Below are 15,795 nucleotides of genomic sequence, written 5' to 3' on the forward strand. Positions count from 1 at the left end.
ATAGACTAAGACAGACTAGGAAGAAGGAGAAGTGGACTACTTCTGAATATTTAGACACTGAAAACCTCATGAATAGCACCGGAACATTGTCAGATATAGTGCCAAAAGATGAAAACATTATCAATAGGACCAGAATATTGTCAGATATAGTGTCAGAAAATGAGCCCCTCAGGTTGGAAGACACTCAAAATACAACTGGGGAAAAGTTACCTCCTCAAAGTAGAGTTGACCTCGATGATGTGAATGGAGCAAAGCTTTTGGGACCTTCTTTTACTGATGGGACATAACTCAAAATGAGGAGAAATAGTAGCAAACATCCATTAATATTCAGAAAATGGAATGTATGAAGTATGAATCTAGGAAAATTGAAGTTGTCAAAAATGAAATGGAATGGAAGGATAAACATTAATATCCTAGGTATTAGTGATTTGAAATGAACTGGTATTGGCTGTTTTGAATCAGACAATCACATGGTTTACTATTCTGGGAATGACAAATTGGAGAGGAATGTTGTCATATTCATTGTCAAAAGAACATTTGAAGATCTATCTTGAAGTACAATGCTGTCTGTGATAGGATAACAGCCATACATCCATAGGGAATCCTGGTGTGGTACTGTAGGATAAGCTCAGGACAGCAAGATCAGTTTGAACTGTAAGCTCAGCAGTTCAAATCCACCAGCCGCTTCTCAGAAACCCTATATAGGTTCACTATGAGTTGGAACCAACTCAATGGCACTAAACAACAAAATAACAACAAGGAAGACCAATTAAAACCACTATGATTCAAATGTATGCACCAACTACTAAAGCCAGTGATAATGAAATTGGAGAATTCTACCAACTTCTTTAGTCTGAAATTGATCAAACATGCAATCAAGATGTATTGATAACTACTGGTGATTGGTATGCAAAGAGTGGAAACAGAGTGGAAGGATCCACATTTTGAAAATAGGTTCTTGGATATAGAAATGAGGCTGAGAGATCACATGATAGAATTTTGCAAGACCAATGACTTCTTCATTGCAAATAGCTTTTTTAAACAACATAAAAGATGAATATATATGAGGACTTCTGGTTTGGGCTATAGCAGAGAAAACCAGGGAGGGTACACGCAGGTGAGAAGGGAGAGGGATCTCACAAAGGAAGGGCTCATAGAACAACTCCAGAGCTCCGGAGCTACCATAAGATCCAGGACGTCAGTTTCCAGGCACTCACTAGTGAAAACATCACGATAATAAGGAAAATACAGCAAGTTAGGAATCTGGAAATGGGACTCCCTCAGCGACTACCCTGCCCTGGCTGAGTTTAGAGGGCGGGGCTAAAGCCAGTCTGGCTCAGAAAACCTCATTAAAAGCGGTGCAGAGGCATTTTCAAAAAAAAAAAAGAGAGAGAGAGAGAGATAAGGGAGACTCCTTTTCTCCCTGTCCCACCTTCATTGCTCAGCCCGGACATCAGGCGGGACAGTTTCCCCATGGTACAGAGAGAGGGAGCTTGGAGGCGACTTACGATGTCACTGCGGAGCCACAGACCCAAAAATTTCCCCAGCAGGACCCTTCGCGGTGATGCACTGTGGAGTAGGTTCTGACTCCAGACAACCGTGTGTTGGGTTTCCGGGGCTGTGGGTTTGTGATGGAGTGGAGCACCTCTCCTTTCTCCCATGGTGTGGCTGGTGGTTTCAAGCTGCTGACCTTGTGATTCGTGGCCCCATTCACGGCTGAGCTCCCTGTGCAGGACCAATTTAACGCAATCTGTAAAACCACAACATAAAAGGACTCAACCATCCTGAGAAATGTGCTGTGCACACACAGATACCTAAGTGACCTTCAGAGACAAAAATAGTGGACAATCTTTCTCCCATTAACCCCCCAATACCTAGCTGCACACCTCTACTTCAGTGACTAGAGGAGGGGCCTGAGAGAGTGGACACTCCCACCCCCTGCTGGAGGCTTCTAATTGCACACACACTGACATTGTAGCTCGGGACAGTTGATCACAGCTTCCTTTCTGTTCCAAAGTGGTGAATTTTGTCTATGCATTTATATTACTTCAGCTTTTGGCCCTTTTGATCACACGTCTTTCCTGAAGGTGGGAGCTTTTTCTCCCTATGTTATTCAAGAAAAGACGGCAATCGTAGCCATATAGCCAAGCTATAAGCATACCCCATAATATTCCACCACTGAGACAAGACCCAACAACATCCACTAAGCATTACATGCGAAAAGGGAAGCCTATCTTTTTATCATAATCACCAGGAGACACCCAGTAAGCTTAACAACAAACAACAAACATTCACTTAAGCTTTAACAAAAACAAAAAACACTCAACTATCATGACAAACAACATCGAAACATGTCCAAAAACAGAAGACAGTAACTGATGCAAATGAGCTGGAGACAGACAAGGGCTTTATAGAAGAGGAAGGAAGAGCAGGTTTTGGATATGCCTAAGAAAGAATTCAGAAGAATGATATGGAAACAAATTCAAATGCTCTGAAAAGGTGTGGAGGAAAACAAGGAAGAAGTCAGGAAAGTACTACAGGAGCAATCAAATAAGATTGATACAGCATTGGAAACAATTCAAAACCTGCAAAAATATGTCAGAAATAGACAACACACTGAAAGGGGAAAGGAGCAGAATAGAAGAGATGGAAGCCAGAACTAGCAATCTGGAAGACAAATCTCTCAATACTGCTAAGATAGAAGAGCAAACAGAAAAAAGGATAAAAAATCTGAAGAGAGGCTACAATTCATGCTGGATAACATGAAGAGGAACAACGTAAGAATTATTGGCATTCCGGAACAGGAATAATCAGAGGAGTCCACAGAGGAGATAGTTGAAGAGTTTCTGGAAGAAAATTTCCCTAACATCTTGAAAGATGAGAAGATAAACATTCAAGAAACCGAACGTACTCCAGGAAGGATAGACCCCAAAAGAAAGTCACCAATACATATAATAATCAAGCTCTTCAAAATCAAAGACAAGAAAAGAATACTAAAAGCAGCCAGGGAGAAGAGAAATGTCACTTATAAAGGCAAGCAAATTAGATTAAGCTCTGACTATTAAGACCAAGCCATGCAGTCAAGAAGACAATAGGGAGACACATACAAAGCCCTACAAGAAAAAAACTGTCAACCAAAAATCGTCTATCCAGCAAAACTATCAATCAAATATGATGGTGCGATCAAGACATCCCATGATAATCAGAATCTGAGAGATTTTTATCAAAACCAACCCAGCACTTCAAAACATCCTAAAGGGAGTTCTGTGGACTGAAAACCAACAAGAACAGACAGCAAACAGATTGACAGGTGTGGCAACACCACCTGGAGCTCAATCAACAGATAGCAGAGTCTAGAATAGAACAAGTCTACAACAGCAAACTCAAAGGAGCTGGGAGGTGGTTCTATAGCAGTTATATATACCATTTTACACCCCAACAGTGGTGTATGAGGGTTCCAAGTTTGGGATACCTGTTTGTACCTTTTTGTTTTTTGAAACATGTAACTATATTAGCATATCTTTTTTTTGTTTAAGCATATCTTTTGAGAGAAAGAAGTAAACATAGGTGTTTGGGGGCATGCACAAAAGATTTAGAGCTGGAGTACCAATGGAAAGGTTGGCAGTTCAAACCCACCCAGAGACACTTTAGAAAAAAGGTCTGAATATCTGCTTCTGAAAGGCCACAACCTTGAAAACCCATGGGGCAGGTCTACTCTACACATTTGGGGTTGCCTTGAGTTGGAATCGACTCAATGGCACCTAACAACAATGACAAGTGCAAGGACATGGGGTCAGAAGAAAGGATGGCACCTTATCATGCAGACTCAAATAGGCTTCTATAATTTGAGAGGGCAGCTCTGGGATATTTTAAGTGGGGAAACCTATCACTCATGTGTTAGTTTGTTGTACTGTGATGATAGGCACTATGCCGCTGACATTTCAAGAGCCAGCAGGGTTACCATATAGACTCCTAAGGGAGACTAGGAAGAAAGTCCTGGTGATTTACTTCCAAAAATTAGTCAATGAGAGACCTATGGATCCCAACAGAATATGACCTGCAAGATGAGTCTTCCAGGTTGGAAGGCCCTCAAAATCCACAGTGGCCACAACAGACTCAGGCAGCCAGTGATCATGAAGCTTGCTCAGGACTGGGGCAACATTTGATTCTGTTGTGCGAGGGCATCACCATGACAACTAACAATAGCAGCATGAACTCTTTTGCATGTGTGTGAATATATGTGTATGTTTTCATTGTTTTGAAAATGGATAAAGATTCGTGTTTTTCTCTCCTTGCAATAGGTAACTATTGTTTTGCTTTTTATGTAATCATTTAGAATTTCTTTAGGCACACATAAGCAAACACGGGAGTCCTGGTGTGCTGCTGTGGATTAATGCACTGGACTGCAAAATAGGTTTAAGCCACAAGGTCGGTGGTTCAAGCTTACTAGCGACCTATACAAGCCAACCACAACAAAGCAAATACAAGTACACACACACATGCATATCCTTGTTTTCCTCCTTTTCTGTGTAAAAAGTAGATACACATTTGCTTTTTCTTTCTTTCTTGTGGTGAAAAAATTTTTTATATTTAGAATTAGCCAGCTGGACTCAGTTTTAGATGATCCCAATTTTGTTGGCAACATCCAAGGCACTGAAGTCAGCAGTTAGTAGAACATATGCCACTTTCTTTCCATCAGATCTGACCAGATTGTTGACCTTGGCCATGACCAAGTCATAGAGCTTCTTCACAGCCTGTCTGAGCTGATGTTTGCTGGCCTTGACCTCCACAGTGAACACAAATGTGTTGTCTTCAATCTTATTCATGGCTGACTCAATGGTCAGGGATGGGGCTTGATGGTGGTAGAGTGGTCTAGCTGGCTTCATCTTGGCCTTCAATGCCTTTACTGGAGTTCCATTTGGGGAGGTAAAAAGGTTTCTTTCTTCAGATTCGGTGCCATCTTCATAAAAAGGCCACCCTTGCATTTTCATTGAATAAGCTATCTTGGAGACTTTTCCATATCAGCAGGTAGAGAGCTTTACCATTTAAAATTTACTATTGTAATAGTATTCTAACATTTGATGGGGCCATAATTTATTTCACTCATCTCTTCTTATTCATGGACAGTGAGGTTATTTTCAATATTTTTTGGCTATTATAAACCATTTTTTCAATAAATAATGTCCTACCCAGGTCATCTAACACATATGCAAGATTGTTTGTAGCACAAATTCTCAGAATGGAATTGCCGCATCACAATTTGTCATTGTGATAGATTTTGCCCGCTTGCTCTGCTTAGAGGTTGGAGCCACTCATACCCCACCGTAAATCAAGACAATGCCTGTTGCCTCAGACTCTTATCACAAGATACTATCAAGCGTTTTGATCTTTGACAATGTGCTAGATAGAAAATGGTGGTTCTATGTAGTTTTAATTTGCATTTCTTAGAATGAGAGAGGCGAAGTAGATTTTCCTTTGTTTACGAGCTATTTGAATTTCTTTTTCCGTGAACTGTTTGCATCCTTTGTTCATTTTTCTATCGGGTTGTTGTTCCACTTTCTTATCTGTATCTAAGAGCTTTTCTGACATTAAAGAGAGAGGCTCTTTGTGGTAGATATTGCAAGAATTTTTTCCTTGCTTCGTCATCTGTGTTTTTACTTTACTTACAGCAGTTCTCGCTCTCTCTGAGCCCTCTTCATGATGTCTTCTCCTATTTATGGTTTCATGTTTTACAATTCAGTCAAATGCCATACTACTGTGCATATCATCCTGTAGTTTGTTGTTTCCTTACAGTATTAGTTTCGACTCTTGACTATTGATGGCACTAAGAAGGTCTAATGCATTCACGTGAACCACTGCAGGGCGTTATGTACCTAGCCACAATTTACTCTCCCACTTCCCTAATGATGAAATTTTGGTTGCTTGCAGTTTTTCACCGTTATTATTCTATGCTGCCATGGACTCCATTGTACTGTTGTACATGTCTATTTAAGCTCAGAATTTCTTTGGAGCACCTATCTAGAAGTAGAATTTCTGCCAATCTGTCTGGATATGAAACAGTATGGTTTTAATTTGCATTTCCTTGGTTACTCCTGAGACATGGCATTTTTTTCATATATTTTGGGGTCTTTGGGTTTCCTCTTATAGAAATGTCATTTCAAATCCTTTATTTTTTTCTCATTGGGGTGATTGTCCTTCTTCACTCCCCCTCCGCCATGTTGATCTATGAGAGTGCTTTATAAATTCTAGATAGAAGTCCTTTGTTATACTGGCTAGGATCATCATTTCCCAGCCTGTCACTCATCTTTTCATTTTGTGAGGTCTTTTGTCATAGGGAATACTACATTTGATGTAGTCAAATATATTCATCTGCTTCCATATTGTTCATTCTTTTTGTGCCGGATGTAAGCAATCCTTCTCTCTCTGAGGCCATAAAGATATTTTTCTTCATTTTTATTGAATAATTTTAGAGTTCTTAGGGTAAAAGGAAACTTAAAAAAAATTAATGTCATTTTTATGTTCATCAAAAAGGGGGATGGGTTAAAATAAATGAAGAAACATAGTTGTAACCTCTTTTCTTCCTGTGGCCTCTAGCTAGGGCCAAGATTATACAAGCTGTCATGGGGTTGATTGATTATGATTGGGCTTTGGGATGTTAAATCCTTAGGTTTTCTCTTCCGGCCTTTGATCAACACCCTCTCATTCCCTGCCTGTGACCCCCGTGGCTTAGTTCTGGCCACAGCTCCTCCCTCTGGCCCCCAGTACTCTACTCAGGCCAGTTAAATGCCCTCCTCCCATGGGACTCAAGGCATGTGTGGGGGGAAGGAGAGAGGGCAGCAACAGCTGCTTTTCCTTGCTAGGCCCATGACAATATTTGATCCCTGCAGACACCTGCCACAGCATAATGCCCTTGGCTAATTGGCATCCCCTGTTGCCAACACGGATGGCTTTTCCTCCAATTGGTGAATGATATTTGGATCTCTTGGGATTTGCCCTGTTTTTTTTCACCCCAGCAGCAGATGAACGGAGCTCAGCTTTGGAATGATTATTCTGCCTGGGATCTGGGCTGGAGCAGAGGTAGCAGGTGGCTTGGGGATAGGAGTCCTCAACCTTCCCAGCAGAACTTTCCAGCAACTTCTCCATCTAGAGTTATTTAAGGATGGTTCTGGACCCCTGGAGTTGCTAGCATTTAAACAAATAAATATTCATATTCAGGGCAGTTTTAGATTTACACAAAATATGGAAACATAGCACAGAGAGCTTTCATACGTCCATATTTCCTTTACCATGGTCTGAGAAACCTTGTGGCAAAATGGGTAAAGTGCTGCACAGATAACCACTTGTGGTTTAAACTCACCAGCCACTCCTTTGGAGAAAAACTTAATGGGTCATATGAGTCATTATCACCTCCAAGGTAGTGGGTGGGTTCAAAGGGTTCATTTGTTACATTGTTTCAGTCTACTGTTGCCAAGTTGATTTGAGCTCATAGCAACCCTATTCACCAGAGTAGAATTGTTCCATAGGGCTTCAAAAGCTGCATGTAAATCTCTACAGAAGCAGTCTTGCAGAGTCACTGGTGGGTTTGAACCACCTATCTTTTGGTTATCCGTTTAGTCTTAACTACTGTGCCACCATACCTATTCATTACATTGTTAACCAACTTTTCATACAATGTTAATGAGTCAATCTTGATATATTATAACAAACTAAAGTTCATACTTCATTCAGATTGCCTTAGATTTTACCTAACACTATTTTTCTTTTCCAAAATTTCATTCAGGGTATCACATTACATTCAATAATCATGTTTCCTCAGACTGCTCAAGAGTTTCTCAGACTTTGCTTGATTTTGACAACCTAGAGAGTTTTGTAGAATCCTGGTGAAGAATTGGAATCATTACATTTTAACGATTTTAGAATTAAAAATTGCACCCCAATGGCCTACTAGATATAATCATCTATACAACCATCAGGCATCTAGCTCAAGAATTCTGGAAGACTTCATGATGAGAAGAATATATTTGAGCTGGGTCCAAGAGCTCCCAGGTCTTGCCACACTGCTGGCCAACCAGGTCTCCACCTGGGTTCACAAGAGTCCATTGAATGTTGTAGGGCTTAGCTCGCAGCTTCATTGCTGTTTTTCCCTCACTTCCCCTTATTAGTGATCAACATGGTCACCAATCAGAGCGTGTATTCGAGTCTCAGTCTTGAAAGGGTGGTTGTTGGCTCTTGATATATCAAGTGGCAAGATTCTAGAAGAGCATGTGGAATGAGACATTTTGTGGAGGTCAGTTTTGGAAAATGCATTCTTCTGCAGATGTTCATTGCTACTGTGTTATATAATCCCTAACAAAACTACTTGGGGGCAAGAAGTGTTTTGAAATGTAGAAATCCTCAGACTTTTGAAAGGTAATACGGTACATACACTGAATTTTATATAACACTCTTAAGGATTGCACCAGCATTCCAGAAGCAGAAGACTTAGTATTTTCTTTATGGTTCTTTTTGTTAAATGTCATCGAGTTGGCTCAAACTCCTAGGCTGTAAATCTTTGTAGGAGCAGAAAGCCTCACCTTTCTACCGCAGCGTATATGGGATATACTCAGGAAGTGGGATAAATGAATCTATCTATTTAGGTCAGGTTTTGCTGCCAAATAAATTTTGACAAAAATTTTGGTTTTTAGTATTCCTTTGGATTTTGAATTCCTAAGAGCATAGACCAGTAATAGTAAAACATTGGAAATGATCCAAGTAAACATCATTAGGAAAACAGAGTTTAAAAAGCATGGCCTAGTGATATGCTGAAATACTATGTAGCAGTGACAATGAATACACTTGAGCTTTATGTATCAGTTAAGAACCCTGGAAGCACAGTGGGTTACATCTTAGACTGCTAACTGGAAGGTTAGCAGCTCAAATCCACCAGCTGCTTTGTGGGAGAAAGATGAGGCTCTCTGGTCCTATAGAGATTTATAGCTTTGGGAACCCTATATACAGTTGTTATGAGTCAGAACCGACTTGACAATACACAACCACCACATATATCATTGTGGCTATATCTTATAGACGATTAATGCTGAAAGAAAGCAAGGTGCAGAAAACCATATTCATTATCAGTTAGTCTGGGCCAGGTTATGCTGCAAAAAGAAATAGCCTTAGATCTTGTTGTTGTTGTTGTTAGGTGCCATTGATTCAGTACTGACTCATAGCGACCTTATGCACAACAGAATGAAACACAGCCCGATCCTGGGCCAACCTCATGATTGTTGCCACGCTTGAGCCCATTGATGCTGCCACTTTGCCAATCCATCTTGCTGGGGGTTTCTCTCTTTTTCTCTGACCCTCCACTTTACCAAACATGATATCCTTCTCCAGTGACTGGTCCCTCCTGACAATATGTCCGAAGTATGAGACACGAAGTTTGGCCATCTTGGCCTCTAAAGAGCACTCTGGCTGCACTTCTTCCAAAACGAATCTATTAGTTCTTTTGGCAGCCCATGGCACTTTCAATAGTCTCCTCCAACACCATAGCTCAAAAGCATCATTTCTTCTATGGTCTTCCTTATTCACTGTCCAGCTTTTGCATGCATATGAGGTGATTGAAAATACCATGGCTTGGGTCAGGCACACCTTAGTCCTCAAGCTGACATCTTTGCTCTTCAACACTTTAAAAAGGTCTTGTGCAGCAGATTTGCCTAATGTAATACGTTGTTTGATTTCTTGACTGCTGCCTCCATCAGTGTTGATAGTTGATCCAAGAAGAATGAAGTCCTTGACAACTTTAGTCTTTTCTCCATTGATAAGAATGTTGTTTATTGGTCCAGTGGTGAGGATTTTTGTTTTCTTTACACTGAGATTCAATCTGTACCAAAGACTGTGCTTTTCGAGGGCTTAAAACAAACCCCCCTCCCCCTTTTTTTTCTTGTTCATGCTACATAATCATCAATGGCAAGTGAAGGGGGATTTGCTTCAAGTCCATGACTTCCTCACTCTGGACCTCAGCTGATGGGACACGTATTCTGCAGAAGAGCAATGGATATTGTGGTAGAGCGAAGAATGTGGCAAAGGACACACAGATTCTGAAAGCTGCTATCAGAAATGCTATTTCTGCTCAGTTTTCCATGAAAGGCATTGATGAATCACAGCCTGGTGAGAGAGATCAGTCAACTAGAGTTCCTGGCACTGGAAGCCTGATCAGCGCCCAGTGCTCCATGAAAGTCATTGATGAATTACAGTCTGGTGAGAGATCAGTCAACTAGAGTTCCTGGCACTGGAAGCATTCGAAGCCTGATCAGCGCCCAGTGCGCTTGGGACCTGGAGAGCAGCTACAAATCTTAATGATCTTTAGCTTTTCATGGCCCCTTAGAGTTTGATCTGAGCTCATCACTGCTCTGTGATATTGTCTCACTGATAGTGATTGTTGTTGTTGTTGTTGTTAAGTGCCCTTGAGTCAATTCCTTAGGGGTAAATGTTGCCCTTTTGATCTTGGATGACTGGCTATTCATGGTGTTCTTGTTAAGTCAATTCAAACCCATAGCAACCTTGTGTAGGGTTTCCAAGGAGCAGCTGGTGAGCTTGAACTGCCGACCTTGCAGTTCAACAGCTTTGCAGTCTGATGCATTGACCCACAGCTCTACACCAGGACTCCACTGATAGTGATTGTTGTTGTTGTTAAGTGCCGTCGAGTCAGTTCCGACCCATAGTGACCCTGTACAGGGTTTCTGAGGGTGTAAATATGGGAGTAGAAAGCCTCATCTTTCTCCCGCGGAGCAGCTGGTAGTTTCGAACCGCTGACCTTAAGGTTTGCAGCCCGATTTGTAATCTTTATGGGAGTAGAAAGCCTCATCTTTCTCCCGCGGAGCAGCTGGTAGTTTCGAACCGCTGACCTTAAGGTTTGCAGCCCGATTTGTAACCACTATGCTATAGTGATTAGGGTCTATTAATTGTGCAATGGTTTCCTCGGGTGGGTGCCTGGAGCCTTCTCCAGTAGGATGTGGGGGGCACAGTGCTCCTGTGATTTTCACATTAGTCTGGGGATCCTTTTCATTCTGCATTTAATTTGGGCCAGACTACAAGTGGGTATTGACCAGCACTGAAGTCCAATGTATATTGTCTTCCCATCTCTACTGGAATCTCCCCTTCTTTAGGTTAGTCTCTTGCTCTACAATTTCCTATGGCTCCCCAAGTCCTACAGGACAAAAAAAATGAAGTATTACAAGTGCTCCCCTTGACTGATGCCAGGCACTTTATAGACACTGCCTCAAACCCTTTTAGCAACTTTTAGGGATTGAGAAATGATTCCCATTTCACAGATTTGGAAATAGTGATTTGGAGATGCCAAGGTCACAGCACAGTCAAGTGATAGGATTAGTTAGTCACTAAATAGGACTGACTCAAGGACCAACCTCACCCCGGCCTCTTCTTGTCGGGACCACTGCCCCTGAGCAAGCTTGTCTCTCCATTCACTTCAAGAACATATGGAATCTCACACGATGTCCTGAACCACCAGCCACACTAGCTTTGCCCTCATTACACCCACCTATCGACTTAGTCACTTTCCTGTTGATCAGCCACAGCACAGCAAGAACAACTCACAACAAAAATCTTTATAGGAGCAGATTGCCAGATCTTTCTTCCACTTAGCCACTGATGGATTTGAATCTGCCAACCTTTCTGTTAGTAGCCAAGAGCTTAATCTTGGTGTCACCAGCGTTCATTTACTCTAATGATAAGGGGTGAAAAGTGTTAGGGAAAAAAATTAAGTTGGGTGAAGGAATGGGGGTAGGAGAGTAAAACTCTCTGAGCAGAAACCTTGATGCAGTGAGCTTGTTCGGCTGAGGGACGGAATAGCTGAGTAAATGAATGTTTGAGTGATTTGAAAACCAAACTTGTAGATGAACAGGGAGTATGAGATGGGGACCTCCTTGTCCCTCATGATCTTACAACTTCTCACAACTAACAGGAAGTTAGTTAATCTTATGAGTGTCATTTTACAGATTGGGAGATGGTGGTCCACAGAGTGAAGAGATTTTGGAAACTGCATTTCAGACCCATTGGTGGTGGTGGTGTTCCATGGAGTCGGTTCCGACTCATAGCGACCCTGTACAGGGTTTCCGAGGCTATAAATCTTTATGGGAGCAGAAAGCCTCATCTTTCTCCTGCGGAACAGCTGGTAAGTTCGAACTGCTGACCTTGAGGTTCGCAGTCTGATTCATAACCACTACGCAACCAGAGCTCCTTAGGAACCCATTAGGAACCACCTTTTACCTCAACTTCTAGAGCACCCATTTCTCCTGTGTCTCACCCTTTTCTACTCTGCCATTAAAAGTTGGACTTCCTCAAGGTGTAACCCCAGACTTCTCTTCTTCCCCCACATGGTACTAAGGCAAGACTTTAATCTACCTCTTTCTGAAGACTAATGAAATCATAGATTTTAAAAACATGCTTATTAGCCATTTGTGTATCTTGTTTTGTGAAACACGTATTCAAGTCTTTAGTTTGCTTTTTTCTTTTTGGATCGTCTGTCTTTTCTTTATAAACTTATAAAATTTAAAGAAAATGTGAATATGAGTTGTATCTCTATTTCTTTTCTTTCTATAGAGCTTGTCTTTTCCCTTAATGGTGACTTTTGGCAAATAGAAACTTGTATTTCAGTCTAGTCCAATTCAACAATTTCTTTCTTTTGGTTGGTGTTTGTGAACTCTTAGACAAATTTAGCCTACTTCGAGGATGTGAAGATACTCTATGCTTTCTTCTAAATAGTTTTGCTTTATCTTCCACATTGAGATTTACAATCTATCTTGAAATGATTTTGTGTATGGTGTATGTTGTTGTTAAGTGCCATCGAGTTGGTTCCAACCCACAGCGACCCTATATAGGGGTTTCTGAGGAGCAGCTGGTGAGCTTGAACCGCCTGCCGACCTTGCAGTTCAAAAGGCTTTGCAGGATGGTGCATTAACCCACAGAGCCACACCAGGATGTATGAAGCAGGGGTTAAGATTCATTTCTCCCCATCCCTCCCACTGAAATCCAATTGACCTAGTGCTAGTTCAATTAACAAAGGGACAAGAACTTTTGCTCTTGTTAATAATTTGGGAACAGATAAGGGTGATGTTTGAACAACATAACGAACAGTTTAAGTACCTGGGAAGATTTGTGGAAATTTCAATATTTTGTTACACATATATTTACCAAACACACACACAAAGAAAATACTTTTCTGATTAAGTAGAAAAAAAAAAAAAGCTAAATACACTGGAATATTTTTCATTTTCTGCAGATTAAAAGACTTTTTTTAAAAAAATAAAATGTAAATGGTTAAAGAAAAGTAGGGGAGGCTGTTGTAGGTTTACAAATACTATAGAAACAGTACCATTTCCATTTTGGATGCAATGTACAAATCTTGATTTTATTCTGCAAGAAAAACTAGCCATAAAAGACATATTTTCAAACAAATGGGAGAAACTTCAGAATGGACTATTATGGGATATTATGGTATAATTATTTAGCTTTTTAGATGTGATAATGGTTATGTAGAAGGCTGTCATTTTCTCAGTCGATTTGTGTGGAGGCATAATCAGCTTATTTTAAATAATTAATTAAAGAATATAAACAAAAATATAAGCAGATAAATCTGATAAAATGATAGCCATTATTGAGTCCTGATGGAGAATGTTTCTTGTATTATTTTTTCAATTTTTCTGTACCTCTAAAAATATTTATTAAAGGCATTGGGGAGAGGGGATATTGGGTCAAACAAAATGTATGTTCAGGTCAGATTATTCTGGCTACCTTGAGATTTCTGGTCAATTACTTCCCTGGGTTATCTCACTTCATCTGCCTCACCAACAGTGTGACCAGATGTCAGTCAAGAATGGCTAAGCCAAGATCTGAACCCACATCAGTTTCAGCTAAAACTCTTTTCTTTTTAGTTGTGTAACAAAACATGCCCCATCTCATCTCTCAGGGTATTGTGAGGATCCAGCGAAAGCAAAGGACATTTCTATACTGTGTGTCAGGTTTTACTTAAATCCTCCCATCAACGTGATACAGTTGTTACTAAAAACATTGTAAGTTCACACAGCTAAGAATGAAAGAGCTGGGAGCTGGAGAATCTGGACATTCTGGTTCTAGAGCCCCTTACTTAACTGGTCACACACACATATTTTAAAAAGTATTAACTAGGAATATAAGGAGCGCTGGTAGCATAGTGGTTACGAGTTGGGCTGCTAACTTCAATGCCAGCGGCTTGAAACTACCAGTTGTTCCAGAGAAGAAAGATGAGTCTTTCTGCTTCTGTAAAGATCTATAGCTTCAGAGACTTTATGCAGGGTCATTATGAGTCAGAACCAACTCCACAGCACACCACCACCACCATAAGAATATAAAGCGAGGTTATTTTGTTTCTCACAGGAAGTTCTCTCTTCTGCAAAGTTCTCTCTTCTCACAGAATCCCTGCTAAGTCTTCTCCTTACTGCTTCCAACATTCTAAGACAGCGCCCAGGTTCTGATGTGTACACATGGGGTGGGTGGGAGACAATTGCCTTCCCAATTCAGCTGGTAGTTTCTGGAACCTGAGGCTGGCTCTCCTGCCTTCTCATGGAGAATCTCTAGTGGCTGCTTTTTGCCTTCTGGGGTTTTCTGGCCTGAAGGGTTCTGGATATTGGTCCCACATTGTAGTGATGGGGTTGGATACAGCAAGTTGAGCATTAGGGTCCAGAAGGACTGCAGAGGCAGTTACTGCTCAGTGGTCAAAGGCCTGTCTTGGGAAACAACAGATCACTTGCATTGGACTGCAAGATCGGCTTGAACCACAAGGTCGGCGGTTCAAACTCACCAGTCGCCCCTTGGAAACCCTATACAGTGTCGTTGAGTCGGAACCGACTTGACCACTCGTAACAACAACCCAGAGCCTCAGTTTCCTCATTGTGTACACTAGGAATCATGGTTGGAAGGATTTGAGGAGATAAGTAAGTACAATGTTTCTCAGTAAACGCCCCCACACTGACAACTTTTACACTAGCTGTAGAATTCTGTGGGGCTCGGACACTGATCCTGCTTAGAGCCTGGAGCTCATCCCTACCACTCTTCCTACCCTGCTGGATTTCATCCGCCCTGTCTCAGGGCCTTTGCAAGTGCTTTCGGCTAGTGAGAATGCTCTTTGCCCAGTTTATTCTAAAGCTAGCCCTTTCCTACCCTCTTTTGTCTCAGTTCCTGTCACCACTTCAGAGAGGCTTCCTTTGACTACCTTCATCTGTTTCCAACACATTTTTCCGGTCTATTGTGTTTATATCACTTAATCAGCAGTACATGATGTTACGAATCGATTTCTCTTTGTCCTCCCACTTGAATGTAAATTCCAAGAAGCCAAGGGTTTTCTCTGTTTTGTTCTCTATAATATCTCCAGAGCCAAAAACGACTTCTGGCGTTCAGTAAATAAATGGCGAAATTAATGAATGAACAAACGAACGACGGAATGAATGAATGGCAGACCTCCCCCCCCCCAGGATTACAATCCCCCTCTTCTGCCGCAGTGGGCAAAGAGCCGGGTAAGATTTTGCAGACGGCCCCTTGGTCCCGAGTTGGGGGCGCCAGTGCGCAGAACCGAAAGCCATTAGAGTGACGCTCCCCGAAACCCTGGGCGGTGGCCGCAGCGGGAGAAGGGCTGTGCCATTTGGCGACACTCCCTACTCGCCGCCGAGCCGCCGCGGGGGTCGGGCGGAGGGTCGGGAGAGGAGAGCGCGCGCGCGGGTCTTTTGCGACGGTGCCCGGCGGCTCTGGTCCCGCCTCCGCCCC

The sequence above is a fragment of the Chrysochloris asiatica genome, unplaced genomic scaffold (genome assembly GCF_000296735.1).
Source record: "Chrysochloris asiatica unplaced genomic scaffold, ChrAsi1.0 scaffold00023, whole genome shotgun sequence".
NCBI lineage: Eukaryota > Metazoa > Chordata > Mammalia > Afrosoricida > Chrysochloridae > Chrysochloris > Chrysochloris asiatica.